General features: G+C 48.0%; 1 long non-coding RNA gene across 1 annotated transcript in view; it reads left to right on the forward strand.

The window, feature by feature from the left end:
- LOC135050948 (uncharacterized) overlaps nucleotides 1-26,092 on the forward strand; it is a 57,712-nt gene that overhangs the window by 811 nt on the left and 30,809 nt on the right. The gene's annotated exons all lie outside the window — the stretch shown is intronic.

Below are 26,092 nucleotides of genomic sequence, written 5' to 3' on the forward strand. Positions count from 1 at the left end.
TGGTAAATTGACTCATTCAGAATTTGCAATCAATCATAAACCAATATATACAATAAGCCAATATGTACTGTACACTTCAGATCATCTCTCTCTGGCGCGATGATTGAACAACCAGACCCAGACACGCACACACAGCAATACATAGCTCCTTTCACCTTTTATACTGCAGATATTGGTGGTCATTCCGAGTTGTTCGCTCGCTAGCTGCTTTTAGCAGCCGTGCAAACGCTAAGCCGTCGCCCTCTGGGAGTGTATCTTAGCTTAACAGAAGTGCGAACGAAAGGATTGCATAGCGGCTACAAAATAATTTTGTGCAGTTTCTGAGTAGCTCCAGACCTACTCAGCGCTTGCGATCACTTCAGACTATTCAGTTCCTGTTATGACGTCACAAACACGCCCTGTGTTCGTCCAGCCACGCCTACGTTTCCCAGCCACGCCTGCGTTTTTATCTGGCACGCCTGCGTTTTTCTGCTCACTCCCTGAAAACGGTCAGTTGACACCCAGAAACGCCCACTTCCTGTCAATCACTCTGCGGCCAGCAGTGCGACTGAAAAGCTTCGCTAGACCTTGTGTGAAACTACATCGTTCGTTGTAATAGTACGACGCGCGTGCGCATTGCGCCGCATGCACAGAAGTGCCGTTTTTTTGCCTGATTGCTGCGCTGCGACTGAAATTTGCTAGCGAACAACTCTGAATTACCCCCCATAGGCCTCTAGCTGGGACGCAGGGAAGTGGGGTTTCCGGGCAACTAAACCCCCCACCTCGCGTTTACTTATGCCAGTAAAACAGTCCTGCAGTGGTGTCATAAAATTTCCTGTGTCTATGTTAGTGGAATAGCCATGCCATGTCAGAAAAGAAGCATGACTTCAGATGGTGACTCATGTCTACCAATAGTGAAGCCCTCATAGCATATGACATTCACACAGCAAGGCAAGTCAGGAAATGTACAAACACAGGACCTCACAGGGTTCCCCTCCTTACAAGGTGACTATAAGGTGCTCCAGATTTGTCTGGTATGATAAGATTTGATTTTGGAGTCCAAGATATCTTCTATAATATATTTTATATCTATAATAATGTGTCCTTGGATGTGTACTGTTGATGGTGCTCTTGTGTGACTTTAGTGAAAAATGTGCAGGTTTGAGTAAATATACATGAAATACAAGATGGGTGTTTTCATTGAACAGAGGGGGTAATTCTGAGTTGATCGCAGCAGGATTTTTGTTAGCAGTTGGGCAAAACCATGTGCACTGCAGGAAGGGCAGATATAACATGTGCAGAGAGAGTTAGTTAGGGTGTGGTGTGTTCAATCTGCAATCTAAATTGCAGTGTAAAAATAAAGCAGCCAGTATTTACCCTGCACAGAAACAAAATAACCCAACCAAATCTAACTCTTTCTGCACATGTTATATCTGTCCCCCCTGCAGTGCACATGGTTTTGCCCAACTGCTAAAAAATTTCCTGCTGCAATCAACTTGGAATTACCCCCAGAGTGAGGTAATTTATGTATAACATTTACACTGGAAGTTCTTCATTACTTAGAATGGGTTAATATCAATTTTTTATAATTTGTGTGAGTACAGTCCTAATTAAAAAATAATAATGACAATTTAGAGCTGTCTACTTAGTAAGGGTATGATGCAATCCAAATTTTGTTGAGGATTGTTGGATCTTTTGAAGAGGTAACCTTGATATACTTTAAAAGCCATGGAAATTAATCACCAAGATCCTTTAGTGGCTGTAGAGTCCTGGCTGGATAAGTATGCAGCCTTTTACTCTTCACACAAATACAGTAGGATAGGGGGCAACATATTGTGTTACTGCATGTTGCATAGTAGCCCACCAATAGAGCCGACTGATACATTTCAAGGTCTCATGGGCTAATAGGTATCCAACAGTCAGGGGCGGATTGGCCCACCAGGACACCATGACAGATTCTGATGGGCTGGTCCCATATCCCCCTCAGCCAGGCCGATTCACACTAAGGCTGGGCTGGCTCACACTGCTTCCAGTATTTGCAGTTCATTGGAATGCAATCCGGAAGTTAGGCTAGCAGGCACCTCCAGGTGCCGCTAGCCATGAAAAGCGGTGAAGCTGTTCTACCAATGGGGGACCTGGAGAAAGTTAATCAGCCCAGCAACATCCTCTCCCTGGCCTCGGTCAAAGGTCTTTTCAACGAGCCCGGCCCAGGAGCAGCAGCATAGCGATGGTCGGAGCCGGGTTCACTACACCCACCGCCCTCCCTAGCTCCCGCACTCTCACTGAACTGGCCAGAGTGGTGACTGAGCACTGAAGGGGACCCAGCAGAGAGGTTATTTTTAATTGCATAATCATGATGGTGTAAGGGTTAGGGCATCCTTGGTCACAGTGTATGGTTTGGGGACTGGACAGGAGCAGGATGTACTTTGTTCTCAGGATGCCAGCTGACCAGGCAGCACTCACAGCCAGCCCTGGGACAATCTCTAATGCAACGTCCTTCAGCCCTATAGCTGCCCAATGTCTGTCCATGATGATGGGCCTATTTATGTGGTGTCTACGTATGTAATGCGGTGGCTATGTATGTAATGTGGTGTCTACGTATGCAATGTGATGCTATTTGTGTAATGAGATGACATACGTGTAATGTGGCGCTATTCGCATAATGCGGTGCTATACGTGTAGGGCGGTGCTATACCTGTAATGCGATGCTATTCGTGTAATGTAGTGCTATTCGTGTAATGTGGTGCTATTAATGTAGATAATGTGGTGGCTATGTATGTAATATGGTGGCTATGTATGTAATCAGGGGCGGATTGGCCACTGGGGCAGATTCCACTGCGCTGGTCCCCTGTGTCTGTGTTTCACTACTTGTGTGTGCTCCCTCCCTGTACTGTGCTGTATGTAGTGTGTGCTCCTCCTCCCTGTACTGTGCTGTATGTAGTGTGTGCTCCTCCTCCCTGTACTGTGCTGTATGCAGTGTGTGCTCCCTCCCTGTACTGTGCTGTATGTAGTGTGTGCTCCTCCTCCCTGTACTGTGCTGTATGTAGTGTGTGCTCCCTCCCTGTACTGTGCTGTATGTAGTGTGTGCTCCCTCCCTGTACTGTGCTGTATGTAGTGTGTTCTTCCTCCCTGTACTGTGCTGTATGTAGTGTGTGCCCCCCCTGTACTGTACTGTATGTAGTGTGTGCTCCCTCCCTGTACTGTGCTGTATGTAGTGTGTGCTCCCTCCCTGTACTGTATGTAGTGTGTGCTCCCTCCCTGTACTGTGCTGTGTGTAGTGTGTGCCCCCCCTGTACTGTGCTGTATGTAGTGTGTGCTCCTCCTCCCTGTACTGTGCTGTATGTAGTGTGTGCTCCCTCCCTGTACTGTGCTGTATGTAGTGTGTGCTCCTCCTCCCTGTACTGTGCTGTATGTGGTGTGTGCTCCCTCCCTGTACTGTGCTGTATGTAGTGTGTGCTCCCTCCCTGTACTGTATGTAGTGTGTGCTCCTCCTCCCTGTACTGTGCTGTATGTGGTGTGTGCTCCCTCCCTGTACTGTGCTGTATGTAGTGTGTGCTCCCTCCCTGTACTGTGCTGTATGTAGTGTGTGCTTCCTCCCTGTACTGTGCTGTATGTAGTGTGTGCTCCCTCCCTGTACTGTGCTGTATGTAGTGTGTGCTCCCTCCCTGTACTGTGCTGTATGTAGTGTGTGCTCCCTCCCTGTACTGTGCTGTATGTAGTGTGTGCTCCCTCCCAGTACTGTGCTGTATGTAGTGTGTGCTCCTCTTCCCTGTACTGTGCTGTATGTAGTGTGTGCTCCTCCTCCCTGTACTGTGCTGTATGTAGTGTGTGCTCCTCCTCCCTGTACTGTGCTGTATGTAGTGTGTGCTCCCTCCCTGTACTGTGCTGTATGTAGTGTGGGCTCCCTCCCTGTACTGTGCTGTATGTAGTGTGTGCCCCCCCTGTACTGTACTGTATGTAGTGTGTTTTCCCCTTCCCTGTACTTTGAAACATATTGTTAGGCACCGGGGTCCGCTTGATGGTCTGCGCGGCCCGGCGCCTAGCAACTTGAGACGCCGTGCACGTACAGCCGCCGGCTCCCTAGCAACGCTAGACACCGGGCGCGCTGAGCCGCACGGACCCTAGCAACGGGGACGCCACTGGCGGACCGCGTTCCCCGTTGCTAGGGTTTAGGAAATTAAGATATTCACCTGCTCTCTGGCCGTGCAGCAAGGCAGCTGCACGCCATTTATTCTAATCAGCCTTTAGCAGCTGATTGGAGGACTCCTTGTTAAATACACTCCCAGGGCTTCTCACAGACGCCGGTAATAGCTTCCTGCATGCTGCCTTTGTTTGCTGAGAGTCTGTTTCCAGTCCTGCTGTATCCGGTCATTCCAGTCCTCAGAAGTCCGGTATTCGGGAGTTGTCATCTCATCCCAAGAGGTCGTTTGGTTCCCTGGAGTCCTGACTGATCACCGTTTTATATCCAGTGGTGTTCGTGAGTTGCGGCTCTGCCGTGTGTTGCGGCTCAGCCGCTTTACCTTTTATATTTTGTGTTTGGAGCATTTGCGGAGGGTTCCGCTTCCACAAGTCCTCTCTGGTACTCGGCGGTGCCGGGTAGGAGAATTGTACAAGTGGATATTTTGGTTGTCATTTTCCCTGGCGGTTTCTCCGCACATATTATAGTTTTGAGTTTGCTTAGCCCCTGGCCTGGTTGTTTAGTTAGAGGGCCTCTTGTTATCACCCTGTCTCGGGTTTCCCTTTGTCTCTCATTAAGACCGGGGGGCATCGAAGTTGGGCAGACATAATCCGCCCTTCAAACGCGGCTGCCAAGGGCTCAAGAAACCATAGTCTCGCAGGGGATTTCTGACAACACGGGTGAGACAACAGAGTTAGGGCGCCAGGGGCTATTTTCCTGTCCTGCTCCCTTCCCCAGCATTTCGTTCCAGTGCTCCGGTCCTTGCCATAAGATCTCCTCTGACCAGAGTGCTGGAATCATAACATTATTACCGGCCATACCAAAACTTAAAATTAAACGGGGTTTAATTTTTTCTTATTCAGTTTTGTGAGAGTTTATCGGCCTCATGAATCCAACAGGTTTAGGGCCAAATCCTGGTCAGCTCTTAGTCAGCCAGATTCAAGAACTTACTCAGATGGTTCAGGATCTTTCTCTTCGGGTGAAGTCGCAGGAAGATCTTTTGCGAGCTTCCCCAAGGGTAGTCCCTGAACCAAAGATGCATTTGCCTGACCGTTTTTCTGGTGATAGAAAAGACTTTTTTAATTTTAAAGAATCCTGTAAACTTTATTTTCGTTTAAGACCGACTTCCTCGGGTACTGAATCTCAGCGGGTCGGGTTTATTATTTCTTTGCTCCAGGGGGATCCTCAGACCTGGGCATTTGGTTTAAGAGTAGAGGATCCGGCATTGTTGTCAGTTGACGCTTTTTTTGAGTCTTTAGGGCTCTTGTATGATGACCCTGATAGAGAGGCGTCCGCTTCCTGATAGAGAGGCGTCCGTCAGTTGCGCGCTCTCAGACAGGGTAGAAATCCTGCGGAGGTTTATTGTACGGAGTTTCGCGGTTGGTCGAACGACTGTGGCTGGAATGACCCAGCCCTGCGCAGTCAGTTTCGCCTCGGCTTATCAGTCTATAAAAGACAGTCTCCTTCAGTACCCCGCTCCTGAGACTCTCGATAAACTCATGGAGCTTTCTATTAAGATTGATCGTCGTCTCAGAGAGCGGAGGGCTGAAAAAGGAGCACCTGTAAGGTCAAGTCCGTGTGTATATTCCATTCCTGAAGACGTAGAGGAGCCCATGCAGATGGGTCTCTCCCGGCTGTCTCCTGAAGAAAGAGCCAGAAGGCAAAATTCTGGTCTTTGTCTGTACTGTGGGGGTAAGGGACATTTTGCTCGTAATTGTCCGAACAAGTCGGGAAACGCTTTGACCAGGTGAATTGTGAGGGGGTTCACCTAGGTCTGCAGCTTATCTCCTCGAATAACTCCCTTTTAGTCCCAGTTAAAGTTTCCTTTGGCAGCCTCAGTTCTTCGGTGTCGGCTTTTGTTGACAGTGGAGCTGCAGGAAACTTTATGGATTTAACTTGGGCTAAGGCCTTAGGCATTCCTCAGTTACCTTTGGGTAGGTGTGTCACCATGCATGGCTTAGATGGGAGTCCGCTGTCTAATGGGATTATTTCTCTCCGTACACCCCCTGTACTACTTACAGTAGGAGCTCTACATTCCGAGAAAATCGAGTTCTTTCTTACACATTGCCCAGCAGTTCCAGTTGTTCTGGGTCACCCTTGGCTGGCCTTTCATAATCCCACCATTGATTGGCGGTCGGGGGAGATTTCACATTGGGGTACTTTTTGTGATAAGGAATGTATCACGTTTCCAGTCAGAGTAGCAGCTATCATTCCAGAACTCATTCCGGTGGAATACCAGGAGTTTGCTGATGTTTTCTCCAAAGGCAATGCGGACATTCTGCCTCCCCATCGGCCTTATGATTGTGCTATTGAGTTAATTCCTGGTGCCGCATTGCCAAAGGTAAGATTATATGCATTATCCGGGCCAGAAACTGCGGCTATGAATGATTATGTAAAGGAGAGCCTTGAGAAAGGATTTATTAGACCATCAAAATCTCCTTTAAGTGCAGGCTTCTTCTTTGTGGAGAAAAGGGATGGCTCGCTTAGACCTTGCATTGATTTTAGAGCCCTGAATAAGATCTCAGTTAAAAACACCTATCCTTTGCCGTTGATTTCTGTACTCTTTGATCAGTTACGTTCTGCTGTGATTTTTTTCTAAAATTGACCTTAGAGGAGCGTACAACCTCATCCGAATTAAATCTGGAGATGAGTGGAAAATGGCCTTCAGTACTCAGTCGGGTCACTACGAATACCTGGTGATGCCGTTCGGCCTGTCCAATGCTCCGGCAGTTTTTCAAGACCTCATTAACGATGTGCTCCGTGACTTCCTAGGGAAATTCGTGGTCGTTTACTTAGACGACATCCTGATTTTTTCTGAATCAATGGAACAACATGTTACCCAGGTGCGTCTGGTTCTTCAAAAGTTACGTGAGAATCATTTATATGCCAAGCTGGAGAAGTGTGAGTTTCATGTCACGGAAGTATCTTTTTTAGGGTACATAATTTCCCATTAAGGGATTTTCCATGGAACCAAAGAAACTCCAGGCCATCCTTAGTTGGGCGCAACCCACCAATTTAAAAGCAATTCAGCGCTTTTTAGGGTTTGCGAATTATTATAGGAGGTTCATTCATTCTTTTTCTGACCTGGTTGCTCCCATTGTAGCTCTGACAAAGAAAGGAGCGGATCCTACCAACTGGTCGCGTGAAGCTGAGTTGTCCTTCCGGGCCTTGAAACAAGCCTTTGTCTCGGCTCCAGTCCTCAGACATCCTAATCCGGAATTGCCCTTTGTGGTGGAGGTTGATGCCTCGGAGGTTGGAGTGGGGGCTATCCTTTCTCAAAAGGATTCGGAGTCTCTGGAGTTACATCCTTGTGCCTTTATGTCCAGGAAATTCTCCTCCGCTGAATCCAACTATGACGTTGGTAATCGGGAGTTACTGGCGGTAAAGTGGGCTTTCGAGGAGTGGAGGCATTGGCTGGAGGGAGCAAAACATACTATTTCGGTATTGACTGACCATAAGAACCTGCAATACATTGAATCGGCTAAGCGGCTTAATGCCTGGCAGGCACGTTGGGCATTATTTTTTACGCGTTTCAAATTTATAATCACTTTCAGGCCTGGTTCCAAGAATACTAAGGCTGATGCCCTGTCACGTAGCTTTCTTCTGGCTCACAATAACAATCCTGTTACCCCCATACTTCCATCTTCGGTCATCTGGGCGGGCCTCACACAAGATTTATTTACCCAGTTAAAACAGCTTCAACACCAAGCTCCTAGGATAACTCCTGCTGGTCGTCTTTACGTCCCTGAGTTTTTGAGAGCTACTATTTTAACGGAATTCCATGATAACAAAGTTTCAGGGCATCCAGGAGTCTCTAAGACATTGGAGTTAGTCTCTCGCTCAGTATGGTGGCCTGGTCTTTCTAAAGACGTCAAGGAATTTGTTTATTCATGTCAGGTTTGTGCACAGCATAAGGTTCCCCGTTCCTTGCCCATCGGGCAACTTATGCCCTTAAATGTTCCTCTCAGGCCGTGGTCTCATATTTCCATGGATTTTGTGGTTGACCTTCCCCTTTCAGCCGGATTCCGAGTCATATGGGTGGTAGTGGACCGTTTTAGTAAAATGGCTCATTTTATTGCTCTTCCCCGATTGCCTTCTGCCCAAGGGTTGGCAGTTTTGTTTCTCCGCCATGTATTCAGGCTTCATGGGTTGCCTACTGATATTGTTTCTGATCGGGGTCCACAATTCATCGCACAATTCTGGAAATGTTTTTGTGCCTCATTGAAGATGAAATTGTCGTTAACATCCGGTTACCACCCACAATCCAACGGGCAAACCGAACGAGTTAACCAATCATTGAAACAATATTTGCGCTTGTATTCAGCCAAACTCCAGAATGATTGGTCCGAGTTTCTTCCGTTGGCTGAATTTGCTTACAATAATTCTTGTCATTCCTCCACTAAAGAGTCTCCATTCTTTTCAGTTTTTGGTTTTCACCCCAGAGCTAATTCTTTTTTTCATCATTCCTCAGTCTCCTCGCTTACCTTAACCTCCCATCTCAGAGCCATTTGGAAAAAGGTGCACCTTGCTCTCAGAAAAGCGGCCTTTCGAGAGAAGAAATTTTCTGACAGGCTCCGACGTCCTTGCACTTTTAAGGTGGGAGATAGGGTGTGGTTGTCGACTTGCAACATCAGGCTTCGACAATCCTCGGCTAGACTGGGACCCAAATTTATTGGGCCATTTCTTATTATTAAAAGAGTCAACCCAGTTGCCTTTCGGTTACGTTTTACCAAGATCTCTCAGGATTGGAAATACGTTTCATTGTTCCCTGTTGAAACAATACGTTTCTTCCAGTAGATTTCCTCGGAAGATCTCTCAGGGTAGATCTCCAGTGGATGTACAGGGACAACAGGAGTTCTTGGTAGAGAAGGTTCTCGATTCCAAATTGTCCCGGGATCGGCTGTATTTTCTGGTTCACTGGAAAGGCTATGGTCCGGAGGAAAGGTCTTGGGTCCTGGATAAGGATCTTCATGCCCCGAGGCTCAAGAGGGCATTTTTTCGGGAATTTCCTCAGAAACCTGGCTTTAGGGGTTCCTTGACCCCTCCTCAAGGGGGGGGGGGTACTGTTAGGCGCCGGGGTCCGCTTGATGGTCTGCGCGGCCCGGCGCCTAGCAACTTGAGACGCCGTGCACGTACAGCTGCCGGCTCCCTAGCAACGCTAGACGCCGGGCGCGCTGAGCCGCACGGACCCTAGCAACGGGGACGCCACTGGCGGACCGCGTTCCCCATTGCTAGGGTTTAGGAAATTAAGATATTCACCTGCTCTCTGGCCGTGCAGCAAGGCAGCTGCACGGCATTTATTCTAATCAGCCTTTAGCAGCTGATTGGAGGACTCCTTGTTAAATACACTCCCAGGGCTTCTCACAGACGCCGGTAATAGCTTCCTGCATGATGCCTTTGTTTGCTGAGAGTCTGTTTCCAGTCCTGCTGTATCCGGTCATTCCAGTCCTCAGAAGTCCGGTATTCGGGAGTTGTCATCTCATCCCAAGAGGTCGTTTGGTTCCCTGGAGTCCTGACTGATCACCGTTTTATATCCAGTGGTGTTCGTGAGTTGCGGCTCTGCCGTGTGTTGCGGCTCAGCCGCTTTACCTTTTATATTTTGTGTTTGGAGCATTTGCGGAGGGTTCCGCTTCCACAAGTCCTCTCTGGTACTCGGCGGTGCCGGGTAGGAGAATTGTACAAGTGGATATTTTGGTTGTCCTTTTCCCTGGCGGTTTCTCCGCACATATTATAGTTTTGAGTTTGCTTAGCCCCTGGCCTGGTTGTTTAGTTAGAGGGCCTCTTGTTATCACCCTGTCTCGGGTTTCCCTTTGTCTCTCATTAAGACCGGGGGGCATCGAAGTTGGGCAGACATAATCCGCCCTTCAAACGCGGCTGCCAAGGGCTCAAGAAACCATAGTCTCGCAGGGGATTTCTGACAACACGGGTGAGACAACAGAGTTAGGGCGCCAGGGGCTATTTTCCTGTCCTGCTCCCTTCCCCAGCATTTCGTTCCAGTGCTCCGGTCCTTGCCATAAGATCTCCTCAGACCAGAGTGCTGGAATCATAACACATATAAGGTTAAAAAAAAAGGTGTATGTAGATTAAAGGCATGATTGCAGTGTCAGTAGATACTGAAAGTGGGCATATCAGTCCTTGTATATTCAGACGTACAGATATACATCAGGGAAGGGCATTGTAGCAGCATATGCATTAAGTCACAGGTAAACACTAGCATAACCTAAAGCAAAGGAGGCCCCAACTGTGTCTATCTCAGAACCAGGACCCCGCCCTCTTGATAGACCCCTCCCCCTCAAAAAACGACGCCCCCATTAGGGCTGCTTCCATAAATTTCCCGGGATGGTGTTCGATCCCAATCTGCCTCTGCCAACAGTTAAGGCAGAGTGATACTGCCTCAATACCACTTTTTTTTATTTCTAGGTAGTACTAGTAAGTAACAAACTGGATATATATACACACACGTACACTGCAGGGACGTGCAGTCAGAGGAGGCAGGGGAGACAGTGCCTCCCCTGTCATAATGATTAATATAATGCACAGAAGCTATTTCTAACACATATAAAGTATCATAAATATCTCCTTTGTATTATGCTAATCATTATTGCTGTGAAAATACAGTCACATCTAGATGGGAGGTAGCAAAAGAGTGCTGCCTCCCACTGATTATAGTAAAGTGTGTGTAGCGGTACGCAACCAGGGGGCGGGGCCAAGCCGTGGGCACTAAAAGCCCATTGAAAATATGAGGAGAAGCGGCACTAGTACATCTGCCTCATTGTCAGTGAGGCAGATGTTATTGGATAGTGCTGACGGGTGGACTGCTAGCTGATCCCTTGGCCGGCCATGTTCACTTACTACTCACCGCTCTTCATCCTGGAGCCTGTGACACAGGGGTTCGAGGTGCTGCTGGACCTGCAGCTGCTTGGATGTCCTTCCCTCCAGCTCCGCAGACATGGCCCACTCTCCTAACCAGCCAAAGACCGCTCCCTGCAGCTGCGGGTTTCCCTCGCCCGTTACCTGATCTGCCTCTGAGGCGCATCGTTTACATCCATTGCAGGTGAGGAGAGCTGCTGCAGGGTGAGAAAGGGGCGTTGACGGCTGCTGCGGGAGGAAGGGTTGCCGGCTGCAGTAGGGGAAAAAGCTGCTGCTGCGAGAGAGAGAGGGGGGCTGCCAGCTGCTGCAGGAGGGGACAGAGGAAGTTGCCGGCTGCTGCAGGGGGGCGAAGGATTGCCGGCTGCTGTGGGGGAAAGAGCTGCTGCTGGGGGAGTAGGGTTGCCGGCCGCTGCGGGGGGGGGGGGGGGGGGATGGGGGGGCAGAGAGGGGGGTTTCAGCTGCTGCAGGGGGGAGAGAGAGGAGAATTTCCGGCTGTTGCAAGGGGGGGGGGGGTGAGAGAGGGGTTGCCAGCTGCTGCTGCAGGGGGGGGGGGGGGAGAGAGGAGAGTTGCCGGCTGCTGCAGGGAGGTGGGGAAGGGGGGTTGCCAGCTGCTGCAGGGGGGGAGAGAGGGGAGTTGCTGGCTGCTGCAGGGGGTGGGGAGAAGGGTTGCCGGCTATTGTGGGAAGGGGGGGGGGGAGAGACGCTGCTGGGAGAGGGGGTCTTCCAGCGCTGCTATATATTGCAGCGGGGCGTATTTGTCGGCTGGGTGTCAACTACTTATGTGTGTTATGTGTATGGTGCAGTGTGGCAGGAGGTGGCAGTGCAGGTGGGCACAGTGTGGCAGGGGATGGCGGTGCAAGTAGGTGCAGAGTGGCAGGGGGTGTCAGTACAGGTGGGTGCAATGTGGCAAGAGGTAGTGGTGCAGTGTGTCAGGGGTTGGCAGTGCAGTTGGGTGCAGTGTGGAAAGGGGGGGCGGTGCAGGTGGGTGCAGTATGACAGGAGGTGGCGGTGCAGGTGGGTGCAGTGCAGCAGGGGGTGTCAGTACAGGTGGGTCCAGTGTGACAGGAGGTGGTGGTGCAGGTGGGCGCAGTGTGGCAGGGGATGGTCAGACCCACCTCCATGTGTGCCTCCCCAGGCACTGACCTCACCACACGTCACTGGGGTGCGGGAGGCAGAGCTAAGAGGACTGCTATGTTTGACGAGCGCTTAGTGCGGCCAGCGCGCACAGGACCCTACCGCGGTCATGTGCAGAACAAGCCCGATCGCGGCAGCCAGGAGTGGAGGGAGAACAGCCAATTGGGGCAGCAGGGGACCCGGCTCCCCGGGATCTGATCAGTCCCAATCCGCCCCTGCCTTCAGGTTGCACATAAGACACAAGTGATCCTGTCCTCCACACCTGCGATTTAAACACAGAACTGTGTACTAATGGGCCTAATTCAAGGTTGATTGCAAAACAACATTTTCCTCTAATGGGCAAAACCATGTGCACTGCAGGTAGGGCAGATGTAACACGTGCAGAGAGAGTTAGGTTTGCAATCAATCTTGAATTAGGCCCTATACTCGCTCATTGGTCCCTAGCATGTGCCACCCAATATCCTAGCTACCTCTACAATATATGTGGCACTACCCCTGGTTCACCTGATGAACAACAACGATATCAGACTGGGTGTAGTGTACTCCCTTGCACATGATAAATGCTTCAATCATGCTACCATACATTTACATGATTACAGTACCATTTTAGATCCCACTCACAAGAAGGTACCTGGTCCACAGCCTACCTTGAATGTGGACCTGACTGTGGGAGGTGTGCTGACTTACTGCAGCCTATGTTTAATGGGGGCCTGTCTGCTTTGTACACGTTCCTATGGGCCTGGCACTCAGCAAACACAATACAATGGCCTAGTGATGGATCACAATGCCTACGGCCTAGTGCAGACCTATACACAATACCTTTGGCCTAATGCATGATCACAATGCCTTCAGCCTAGTGCCTAGCTATACACAATACCTACGGCCTATGACAGCAGTGGTGGTGAGTGGGGGGTGTTATGGGGCCTAATACCTCTGTGGCCCCATCACACCCCTCACTAGTACCCTGTTTGGCTCAGGCCTGCTGAGTGGTAGATTGGGCCTGCAGCCTAGCACCAGCGGTGGTGGTATAGTGGAGGTGGGGAGAGATGGACAGTAAAAAACAAAAACAACACAACAAATAAAGAAGAGAAACAGAAGAAAAGCCTCACCGAGGGCTTACCTGATCAGCCGACCCACGTGGTCCATCCGCAGCATTGCTTTTTCTGGCTTGGCTCTTCTGATGCTTCCTCTGGGTGCAGGGGTCCTCCTTCTGCTGAAACGCTGTCACAAATCTCCTCTTCGGGATTCAGAAGGTGGCTTAAATGAGCTGCCGTTGGGTATCCTGGGATTGATGACACAGTGTTGCCCAATGATGATGCGCTACGCCATGTGGTCACCCTGGTGGCTCGGGGACCCACAGCGGCTTCTGAATGAGTCGGTGAGAACGGGGGAAGGGATAGCCCTTGTCAGACTCGCCACAGGTGAACATGTTTATAAACACGGAACACATTGGGCAGTCTTCTATTCTTTCTGCCCCCTTCCACATTTTTTCTGTTTCTGCTGGTTGGCGTGGTAACCCTTTATGCAGCTAAACCTGATTACTATGGGTGCAATATGCGCAATAACGGGGATCACTTTAGAAAGCAGATTGGAAGTGATATATCATTTGAATACCGTCCATTCTGTTTTATGTCACATGCTTGTTCGACAATCTGTAAGGTCAACTCCAGGTAGAAACCTTTTTACCTTGGACACCTTGACTGAATGAAAATCTATTTGTGGAAACTTTGCATATACAACATTAGTTGTAGTATTTAGTACTGCCTGAGACTGTGCAAGAGCTAATATCTATAACTATTACCGTTACCTATAGAGGAATACAAGTTGTAATATACAGTATATATCTGTAAACTCAAGTGGGAAACATTCAGTTGTTATTTAAGAATAATAGTTATAATCAATGGTGACTGCTGCCCTTTGCATGGTGGGGGGTCGAGTGCTTAGCACATACAGTATAAACATATATTAAATGTAGTGTGTGATATATGTGCTGGCTTCATTACCCAGGGATCAGCAGCAGCAATGTGTTTCATTAAGGCGGCATTGCACATGACACAGCAATCAGCTTATCTTTCCTCCCTAAGACCGCTCCCAGACTTCCATTGGCTAGCTTCACAGGAGTCTGGGGGTGGGCTTATAGAGGATAGACAAACTGAGTGCTGTTTCCCATGTACCAGCGGATCAGTGAAACACACAGCGCTGCTGATCCGCGGGTAAAGCAGCCTGCACATATATTACATACAGCATTACATGTATGTTTATATTAGAGATGAACGGGTCCGGTTCACTTTAATTCTGCATTCCGAGTCCGGATCCGAGTCCAGCTCGGGACTTCCCACCTTACTCGGATCCCAAAAAGAGGCAAAACGTCATCATCCCACTGTCGTATTTTCACGGGTTTTGGATTCTATAAAGGTCCCCGGTGATCGTCGCCATCTTCACTCCGGCTGTGGCGACTGTAGAGTGGACTGGATGAACGTGTCCGTCTCAGTACTGTGTAGTCTGGCATGGGGCAGGTGCTCTGTCGGCTGTATCTGAAAGGGGTGCTCTGTCTGCTGTATCTGAAAGGTGATAATGTCAGTTATTACCTTTAAACATTACGCTATATTCTATTACGGACTAAGTACGCTATTGGCGCACTGAGTACCGTAAGGGTACGCACTTAGCGTAGCAGACACTAGGCCGTGGCGCGACGCACGAGCGACACGTACGCTCACGGAATGATACACAGTAAACCTTAGTAACAACACACCGTAAGGGTATGCTTACACTTTAAACCTTGGCAATGTAATACTATAATGATGTAATGCTTATTAACCTTGATAATATGGAAAGCTGTTTGAGCGATTGAGACGCTAAGAAAACCCTTTACAGTAACTAGTGAAAACGCAAGATCTGGTTTGGATTTAAAAACCACTCAGGCTCTAACACCTTCATGGATGATTCTTTTAGCGTAAAAAGGGGAAAACAATACAGCTTATACACTACAAAACTAACATCAAAATCTAAACAGAATAACAAGGAATAATATGAACAACAGCGAACGATCGCAAACACAAGCAAACAGAATGAGTACACAATGAGAACAAATCGCAAACACAGAGGATAACAAAATGGCTACAGAGAACTTACACACGTGTGTTACGATTCACCTGCCTCTAATGTTTGGCAGGTGAATTACAAGGAGAGAATTACTACTGGAGGTACAGGCAGACGCAGTGTGACATAGAAATGGTTAACCAGACTTGACTGGGGAATACAGTAATAACTTGAGTACGTTGTAGCAGAATTAAAGGTTAGCAGACTATGGACTCTCCCTTTAATACTGAAATGTGCAGCACACTTACACTGATTATGGACAGCAGGTGAGTAATATAACAGCTAAGAGCCAGGACTTGATTACAGGACTAGAATGTATAACAATCACTGTTGCAGGATTTGTATAATAAAGCATAACAGCATGCAGGCATAGAGGAAGTCCATAGTAACATGTAACACGAGTAGTGAATATTAGAGAATCCACAGAGCACAGTGAAAGTCCATGATACTTAACTAAATAGTTCTGGCATGAACATGAGCTGGCAAGAATGGTTGTGGCAGGATTACATGAACTGGAAAACCAGGCTTCTCGGCATGAACAGGAGCTAGGACGAAGACACCAGGCAATGCAGGTAGTTCAGGCAGGAAAGTAGTATAATATCACCGGCGTCTGAGAACTCAGCTAGCTGGCCTTTAACAGCCACACTAACCAATGAACAAGGCCAGGCTGGGAGTGTTCACTAGTAATTACAAACCCTGTGCACCTGCTGAGCTGCATGTACACAGAGCTAAGGAACAAAACACATATGGATCAGCTGACACCAGATACATACTGAACAGAATCCTAACATTACCCCCCCCTTCAGGGTGGACTCCGGACACCCGAACAGGACTAAGGGAAACAAAAAGTCTTAGAGATAAAGCATAAATTCAAGATCTCCGACGATGCTTCTTCTTACGGGACCGTTTTGGTTTTACCACTGGAAGCATAAAGACATTGTCATAGCTTACAGGTGACTCCAGTAACAAAGCTTCTTCAGCTACTGAGTCATAATCCGAATTGGAGTCAACGTCACAAGGCAAAACCACAGCTTTCTTAGCAGGAGGTAAAAACTTGACAGACTGAGCAGATGATGAGTTCAAATGACAGGAATTTTCAGAAGACCAATTGTATGGGGAGGAGAATGACATACAGCCAGAAGTTATGTACTTGGTTTGTTGTTTTGAAGATTTTGGAAGCCTGCAGTCTTTGTGAGATGAAGAGTCATTCGTGCGCTGGTTCCTCAAAGGAGATCCGACTTCAGTAATAGAAGATTCTTTCGTGGACAAGGCAGGACTCCCAGAACATTCAGAAAAAACAATTTCAGGACCACTAAATCTTTTAGTTACAGCATTACTGAAGGCTTTCAAGTCTCGAAGAACAGGATCGTTGGAAGAGATGAGTGGTTTAAACCATTTCAGAGCCTCCCCCTTGAAGGCCATGCCAAAGAATAGAATTATCTCAGCATCAGAGGAAAGGCATGGACCCAATTCCCGAACTTGAAGTAACAGATCTCGAAATTGCTCCAACCTTCCATTAAAGATAATAGGGTCTGGGTCTTGGTCAGGACCAACAGAATGAGAGTCTTTAGCAGGATCAACAGACTGGACTTTCATTTCAGGCATGACAGAAGGTAGAACTTTCTCAGGACCAACAGGACATGAAGCCTCTACTTGAGACTTACGAAACTTAAGGTTCTTCCCGGGAACCGGTAGGGCAGGAAATTTCTCTTTAGGATCAGCAAGACATGGAGACTCATTAGCAGAAGCAGTTAACTTAACTTTACTGACCGGAACAGGTAGACTTTGACTGGAAATAGATACGACAGAATTTGAATCTATGGACAACTTTGAACAGTCTGATTTTGGGGTGAATCTTTGTTGTACCGCTTTAATGAAGGCAGGAAGATCAGTGAGCAATGGATTTTTGGACTTGATGAAGGGTTTGGCCCAGTCCAAAGCTTCCCCTCTGAAGGATCTGAGGAAATAATTAACTGCATTGGCAGGAGTGATGCTGATTGACGAGTCTGATTCGATGTATACGAGATACTGACGAGCCAGGGCACGGAATTGGGCAAGATCTCCTTCAAAGACAATATTCCCTGGAGTATTACAATGGAGATCTTTCTTGGAACTAAAGCTAACAGATGCGACATGATAGTGTTTGGAGGCATTTTGGATACAGTCTGAGAAAGCTGTGTTCACACTGGAAATCAACTCTGAGGCACAATGTTTAACACTAGAACTTGAATCAGATGCCCTTTCTAGGGCTTCAGACCTGGACACAAAAACTGGAACCCATCCTGGGACTTCAGGGTTTGATGACCCTTTTGGTGAGAGGCCATCAACTACCCTTTCTGGAATCTGGACAGGCAGAGCCCCCTCCTGAGGCTGGACAGGCAGAACCCCCTCCTGGGGCTGGACAGGCAGAACCCCCTCCTGGGGCTGGACAGGCAGAACCCCCTCCTGGGGCTGGACAGGCAGAACCCCCTCCTGGGGCTGGACAGGCAGAACCCCCTTCTGGGGCTGGACAGGCAGAACCCCCTCCTGGGGCTGGACAGGCAGAACCCCCTCCTGGGGCTGGACAGGCAGAACCCCCTCCCGGGGCTGGACAGGCAGAACCTCATCCTGGGGCTGGACAGGCCTTGGCATGACCTCTGGAAAGGCGGGCACCTCTCGGACCTCTGGCAAGGCGGACACCTCTCGGACCTCTGGCAAGGCGGACACCTCTCGGACCTCTGGCAAGGCGGACACCTCTCGGACCTCTGGCAAGGCGGGCACCTCTCGGACCTCTGGCAAGGCGGGCACCTCTCGGACCTCTGGCAAGGCAGACTTGGATGACTGAGTGACCCTGAAAGACAAGACAACATTTGGACTGACCGTTGACACGGCAGTCCTCGCTTGCCCGATGGAAGGGAAAACAGCGTCCTCATGCCGTGAGGTAAGGGCAGACGGGTCCTCATGCCATGAGGCAAGGGCAGACGGGTCCTCATGCCGTGAGGCAAGGGCAGACGGGTCCTCATGCCGTGAGGCAAGGGCAGACGGGTCCTCATGCCGTGAAGCAAGGGCAGACGGGTCCTCATGCCGTGAGGCAAGGGCAGTGGGAACCCCTCCTGGGGCTTTGGCACACGAGTTTACTCCTGGGGCTTTGGCACACGAGTCCCCTCCTGGGGCTTTGGCACACGAGTCCCCTCCTGGGGCTTTGGCACACGAGTCCCCTCCTGGGGCACAGCCACTCGAGACCCCTCCTGGGACACAGCCACTCGAGACCCCTCCTGGGGCACAGCCACTCGAGACCCCTCCTGGGGCACAGCCACTTGAGACCCCTCCTGGGGCACAGCCACTCGAGACCCCAGAGACCCCTCCTGGGGCACAGGCGGTGAACACCTCACTGCTGATAAGAGACTTAATAGTCTCCTGCTGGTTCCCAAATTTAAGTTCTGAGCCCCTCGTCACAGGACTCCAATTGTAAATAAGAGTTTTCTTTTGGGCAAGCTTTTTGGGAGAAATAGGGTCTGGAAGAACATTGAGTGATTTATCAGCTTGAACCCTGGAAGGCTGAAGTTTATCACTATTTCTGAACCTGCATAATGAACAGTCTTTAATCAGGTGTTCAGCACTCCCACAATAGAGACAGAGACCATTCTCAATACGCCGCTGACGTTCAGCTTCAGAAAGCCTGGGTCGCAGGTAACTCCGAAATCTCCCTTCACCCCAACCTGACGAGGGAATTTCAGTAGTGGGGAAGCAAGAGTCTGTAGTCACATTGGTCTCAGAAACCTGAGAGTAAGCTTTGAAAAGGTCCAGAAAACTCCCAAAAATTTCTGGTATCAATTGAGTTATACCAGTAAAAAACGTTTGTAACTGCTCAATTTTCACGAACAAATTACTCAGTCGCTCAGGATTCACTCCACCATGGGACAGAGAGGACCTGGAACAGTTGCAAGAAAATGTACCAACAATATTGTCCTCACCTGGCTGATTATGGCAAGGATTAACTGCCTCCAGGACACTTTGAGAGGTTGGAATACTCTGCTGCTGCAGCAGATCCACACGAGAAGATATTCCTAAAAAGGCTTGTAACAGCAGTGTCTGTGTACTCTCAAAGTTCTGCAGCTTGCTCAGAAGACCCGGAACTGGATCTGCAACATGAGTCTGACCGGCTGAGATCTGGACTGGACTTAAAACGACTGGGTCCATTCTGAGCATACTACTCCAGTAGTGTGTTTTATGGCCGGTGATAATGTTACGATTCACCTGCCTCTAATGTTTGGCAGGTGAATTACAAGGAGAGAATTACTACTGGAGGTACAGGCAGACGCAGTGTGACATAGAAATGGTTAACCAGACTTGACTGGGGAATACAGTAATAACTTGAGTACGTTGTAGCAGAATTAAAGGTTAGCAGACTATGGACTCTCCCTTTAATACTGAAATGTGCAGCACACTTACACTGATTATGGACAGCAGGTGAGTAATATAACAGCTAAGAGCCAGGACTTGATTACAGGACTAGAATGTATAACAATCACTGTTGCAGGATTTGTATAATAAAGCATAACAGCATGCAGGCATAGAGGAAGTCCATAGTAACATGTAACACGAGTAGTGAATACTAGAGAATCCACAGAGCACAGTGAAAGTCCATGATACTTAACTAAATAGTTCTGGCATGAACATGAGCTGGCAAGAATGGTTGTGGCAGGATTACATGAACTGGAAAACCAGGCTTCTCGGCATGAACAGGAGCTAGGACGAAGACACCAGGCAATGCAGGTAGTTCAGGCAGGAAAGTAGTATAATATCACCGGCGTCTGAGAACTCAGCTAGCTGGCCTTTAACAGCCACACTAACCAATGAACAAGGCCAGGCTGGGAGTGTTCACTAGTAATTACAAACCCTGTGCACCTGCTGAGCTGCATGTACACAGAGCTAAGGAACAAAACACATATGGATCAGCTGACACCAGATACATACTGAACAGAATCCTAACAACGTGGGAATGATTCGCAAGCGCGTCCTGGATCCAGCCCTCAGCCTTCAATGTGAAAACCTTGCAGAGAGAGTGAGTGACTGGACAGGCAATGGTGGTCTTTATATACACAGCATACAGTAACAATACAATGGTCCCTATAATATCATGGTTCATTGGACACAGGAATGTGTCTCTGAATTATAACAAAAGGTCATAGGTGGGTTCGAACAGGTGGGCTGTGTCTTTCTCCAACTTCTCAGGTGGGAGGTATCTTCAGGATTCCCGCCACATGGATAATGAACAGCAAATACAGTAAATGTCTATAAACTACTTTTGTACATAACTATACGCAGGAGCGAGCAATCTCTTCCCAACCAACACCGAAATGTTACTATTAAAATACTCTACAGCTGGATACTAGACACCACCGTTCAACCTTTATCTGACCCTTCCCATCATGCAAAGAGGAATTTCTCTGTCCAAGAACCGTTTAAACTAAGCATACTTGCTGACATTGTTAAGGGGAATATTCACTACAATATACGCTATATGAGTTAAATATGTTATGATCGAGTCGCACGCTAGACGCTTACAAACTCTACTGTAAATGCGCATACACCGCGCGTGATCGCCGGAGCGATCTTACGCAAATTGCGGATATGTGCACGCACGGCAGAGCGTGTGTACGTGCAGCGGGCATGTGCATGAGGGGTTAGTACAAGGCATATGTATCAGGATATTTTTCGACTTTGACAGTCCACCCTTTGGCAGTCAACAATAACTGCCACTATCTAAACAATTAAGCAGAAAAATATATATTACCATGAAATACCTTATTATGATTGGGAGTAGGGAGGAGAGGAGAAGGTGGGAAATGTATGACCTAGTGAGATAGTAAAAAGCATGTATGTATGAAATCCATGTCTGAGGGGTCATGTATCATCGTGCCGTACATGTTCTAAAAATAAGCTTCGAGGTATTGCGAAGTATACATTGAATCCTTCTTATCCCGTATTAAGGGTCTGTAAGTGGGCTAACAAACTCTACCGAGCTTTTTTTCCGGCTTTTAGTTCCAACAAATGGGGTGCACATTAGTTGATGATACATGAAAGGGGAAAATATGTGAGTGCTAATATATGTGTCTATGTCACCTGTCGACTATGTGTGCCACTACCTGAAGATTGAAGAGATGAAGATAAGAAACATGCGTTATAAATGCATTCGTATGATTATATATATGTGTTCGTCCTTGGGCGTCTGTTGGAGTCTTGTTGATGTCTTGTTGAAGTCTTGTCCGGATTGCTGTATCTTTGCTGTGTGGCAAGCAAAGCTCTTCAAGTGTCCATAAAAATTAAAGTCTCTAAGGGTTCATCAGTTGTCGGTGGAACAGTTCATCAATGGTCTGTATAATGGGTCATCAAATTCTTCTTCCGAGTGGATGTCTTTTTACCTTGGAGAAAAACAAAGGAGAAACGGGTGAAAGAAACGGACCGTGGAATCACATTTTATCACAGCATTGTCTCGATTGATGGGTCATAAATTAAACAAGTTGTTACAATGCCCTCGCTCCTCAAACTCATCAATTTGGTACTACGCTTGCAATTCATTAAAATTCGAACACATCTGAATATCAAACCAATCATTATGACAACTCCTAGGATACATAAGAGGAATTTCCCTACGGCAACGATAACATTTTGAGCCCATTCTCCTAAACCTGAGAACCAATTGCGTGGGTTCAACCATGAAACCCAGCCGATCAGTTCATTACCCACAGAAGCAAGGGTAAGTTTGTGTCTCCTTCGGAACTCCCACTTCAATTGCAAGATATCGTCCATCTTTTGATCTATGACCTCTGTTGGGTCCTCAGTGCTGTTTGTGATATACGTACAACACTTTACACCATACTGAGTTGCTAGGGTGACACAATACCCTTCTGTCACTGCTGTGATGTAATTTAGAACCATCCTGTGCTGGATCAGTTCCGTTTTGTAAGCTTGCAATTCTCTCCCAGTATACCTGAAGGTGTCATCATACATCTCGGTGATATTGTCTATCAGGTTCGCTAGCGCGGTAATATACCTAAAATGTATAACTCCTCTGGCGGTACGGGTGATATCTAGCGCGAGCAGGAGTTGAATCCCGGTGGATTTATGGATCAAATCAGAGGCTGCATGCTCTGTCCTATCTATAAGGTGTCTCTTTACAATGTGTTCGTAATGGGTGCGAGTGTAAGGAGCTTGAGCATTGCGGTGAACGTCTTTCGTTCTATCATGGGTAATGGTCATTACTTCCGGTAACACTCTTCCAATGTAACACAATCCCTTTGAGTTTGGGGCGAGCCACTTATACGCCTTCCTCCCACATATGAAATATGCATCATCGGAGAGGACATATGGGACAGAATATGACATCACCATATTACAAACCTTCCAGGTGAAAAATCCTATCCCTAACTCTCTCATGTGACTAGTACACGTATCAGGTTGTATGATATGCGCACAGTATCCTGGTGATACTTCTCCAACTCGCATGGGCCTACTTCCTAGAGTGTACCTATATTGGAAATATCTCCCACTGTTGGCTATTTGGCGTATAAGCTCTGAGTCTATGGGCATTCTATCGGCTCTGTGTGAGAATGTTATGGTTTGGTTGTTCCATGTCACCTCCCAATTTCCCGGCTTTCGGGGATTGGAAATGTTAAAACATATTAAGGACCTATCCACATGATATTGGTGGAGGTTCAAACTAGGAGGCCTAGAAATATTAAATTTCTTGTCCACCGGTCTCCCACCCCTTAATTCAAGTACCTCATCTATCGTTAAAGAGTATGGCACTAGTCCTGACTTTCTATGACCTTGAGGTACTTGTGAGCACACCCAGCATTCCGTTTGGTTTAAAACCTTACCCACTAATGAGTGATAGTCACTCAATGGATGATGGTCCATATTGATATTAATGCTGGACTGACATCTCTGGATGCACCCGTCCTCAACTATGTTGTCACAATTCCTACATATACAATTCTCTTCAGCTAACAATCCTTCACAATGTCTGTTAGTGTCATGGCTACCAGATCGTTTTCTGATACTCGCCTTTGCTTGGTGATTGTGTTGCTCTTGGAATTCTACGAATCCATCCTGATCATCAGAACCCATTCCAGATCCTTTCTCGACCTCACTGGTACTCTCACCGAAACAGACTGCTCTGGTCAACAACAGGGTCAACAGGAAAACACGGACTGCAGTCTCTTGGGGCGAGTCCATCTTACAGGAGGAGAAAGAAAGAGTTGTAATGGGGGAAAGAAAACAACTAGAAGGGAAAGAAAACTTGGCGCGACAACCGCCTCTGATCTTGTAGTTTTCTGTGCTTAGGTGCCGTGACAACAGTCCTGCCTCTCAACCTTCCCGGAACAGACACTCCAGTGATATGGTTTCCTCCACACTCTGCTCTTTGTCACGGGCTCTCTCTGGGTCAGCGACCTTCTTACAGTGGGACGAGTGGACCCAAGTCTCTCTTTCGGCAACCTTCAATGCTGTCGTGCTGGTCAGTAAGACTTGGTACGGTCCTTCCCAACGGTCAATCAGGCAACCTGAGCGTAGAAAATTCCGAATCATTACATAATCCCCAGGTTCAATGTCATGACAATTACTGTGCGGCAGATCAGGAATCACCAGCTTTAGATTGCTATTCTGATTCCTCAACTGCTTGCTCATCTTAACCAAATACTTTACAGTGACTTCATTGTTACATTTCAAATCATCCTGGGGGTCAATCATTACATGGGGTTGTCGACCAAAAAGAATTTCAAAGGGGGACAGATTAAGAGGGGACCTGGGAGTGGTTCTGATGCTGTATAATACAAGTGGCAAAGCTTCTGGCCACAACAATCCAGTTTCAGCCATTACTTTGCTCAACTTGTTCTTAATAGTGCTGTTTACTCTTTCCACTTTCGCACTCGCCTGTAGGCGGTACGGAGTATGCAGCTTACTATTAATTCCCATTAATTTGCACATTACCTGAAATACTTCACCTGTAAAATGGGAACCCCTATCACTTTCAATTATCCTAGGGATACCATACCTGCACACAAATTCCTGCACAATTTTCTTTGCAGTAAACGTAGCGGTATTTGTGGCAGCGGGGAACGCTTCAACCCAATTTGAAAACACATCAATACAAACCAATACATACTTTAAATTTCTACAGGGTGGAAATTGTATGAAATCAATTTGTATTACCTGAAAAGGGCCGTCCGTTGGCGGAATATGGGATGGTTCTGTTGGTATCGCCTTTCCAATGTTCTTCCTCAAGCAGGTGAGGCATGCCATTGCCCTCTTACCCGCATGGGAAGAAAATCCTGGTGCACACCAGTAGGCTCTTACCAACTTGCACATACCTTCTTTACCTAGATGAGTCAGCCCATGTGCCGCCTCCGCTAAACACGGAAGGTATGCTCTGGGTGCCACTGGCTTACCCTGTCCATCTGTCCAGAGTCCTGAGGACTCCTGGCCATATCCTTTTGACCTCCAGACTGCCTTTTCCTGTGGAGAACACAAATCTTGCATTTCACTCAATTTCTGTGTGTTGACGGTATTGAATACCATCAGTTGTGTGATGTCTGTCTGTATGGGGGTACTGGCTGCTAATTTAGCAGCTTCGTCTGCCCGGCTGTTACCAATTGACACCGGGTCTTGGCTGTACGTGTGGGCTTTACACTTGATAACAGCCACTCTGTCAGGTTCCTGTATCGCTGCTAGGAGTCTTTTGATGTGGGTCGCATGCGCCACTGGTGTGCCAGCTGCCGTCATGAAATTTCTGAGGCTCCATAGGGCCCCAAAATCATGCACTACTCCAAAGGCATACCTAGAATCCGTGTAGATATTGGCTGACTTACCTTTAGCCAATTCACACGCTCTGGTTAGGGCGACCAGCTCAGCAACTTGTGCTGAGTGAGGTGGGCCCAGGGGTTCCGCTTCTATGGTACCTTTGTCATCTACGACTGTGTATCCAGTACACAAGTCTCCCGAGTCCGTCTGTCTGTGGCAACTACCGTCAGTGTAGAAAGTAAAATCTACACTGTCCAGTGGGTTGTCACTGATGTCAGGCCTTGCAGTGAAATTTTGGGTCAAATATTCCATACAATCATGTGTGTCAGTGTCTGTACTAAATCCTCCTTCACCATTACGCTCATCCCCCACCCTTTGTGCCTGTCCAGGCACACCTGGGAGATACGTTGCAGGATTTAGTGCGCTGCATCTCCTTATGGTGATGTTTACAGGGCCATTAGTGCTAATTCCCACCTTGTAAACCGTGCGGATGAGATGTGTCTGGTTTGGGCAGAATTCAGTAAGGCTGACACTGCATGAGGTGTATGGATGGTCAGGTTGTGTCCTAGCACTACATCTTCGCTTTTACTCACTAGCAATGCTATCGCTGCAACACTTCGCAAGCATGTGGGGAGGGATCGTGCTACCGTGTCTAGCTGAGCGCTGTAGTAGGCTACCGGCCTGCTGGCATCACCATGCTTCTGGGTTAAAACACCTGCCGCACACCCAGCACTTTCCGTACCGTACAGTTCAAAGGGTTTCCCATAATCCGGCATACCTAATGCTGGTGCCTGCGTTAGGCACTGTTTAAGTCTCTCAAATGCCAGTTCGGACTCATCTGTGTGCGAAATCCGATCTGGTTTGTTTGATGAGACCATCTCTTGTAAAGGTAAGGCTAGTATGGAAAACCCTGGGATCCAGTTACGGCAGTACCCACACATTCCTAGGAAAGTGCGAATCTGTTGCTGGGTTTGTGGCAGAGTCATGTCCCGAATCGCCTGTACTCTATCAGCGGTGAGGTGTCTCAGTCCTTGCGTCAAGCAATGTCCC

The sequence above is a fragment of the Pseudophryne corroboree genome, chromosome 2 (genome assembly GCF_028390025.1).
Source record: "Pseudophryne corroboree isolate aPseCor3 chromosome 2, aPseCor3.hap2, whole genome shotgun sequence".
Taxonomy (NCBI): domain Eukaryota; kingdom Metazoa; phylum Chordata; class Amphibia; order Anura; family Myobatrachidae; genus Pseudophryne; species Pseudophryne corroboree.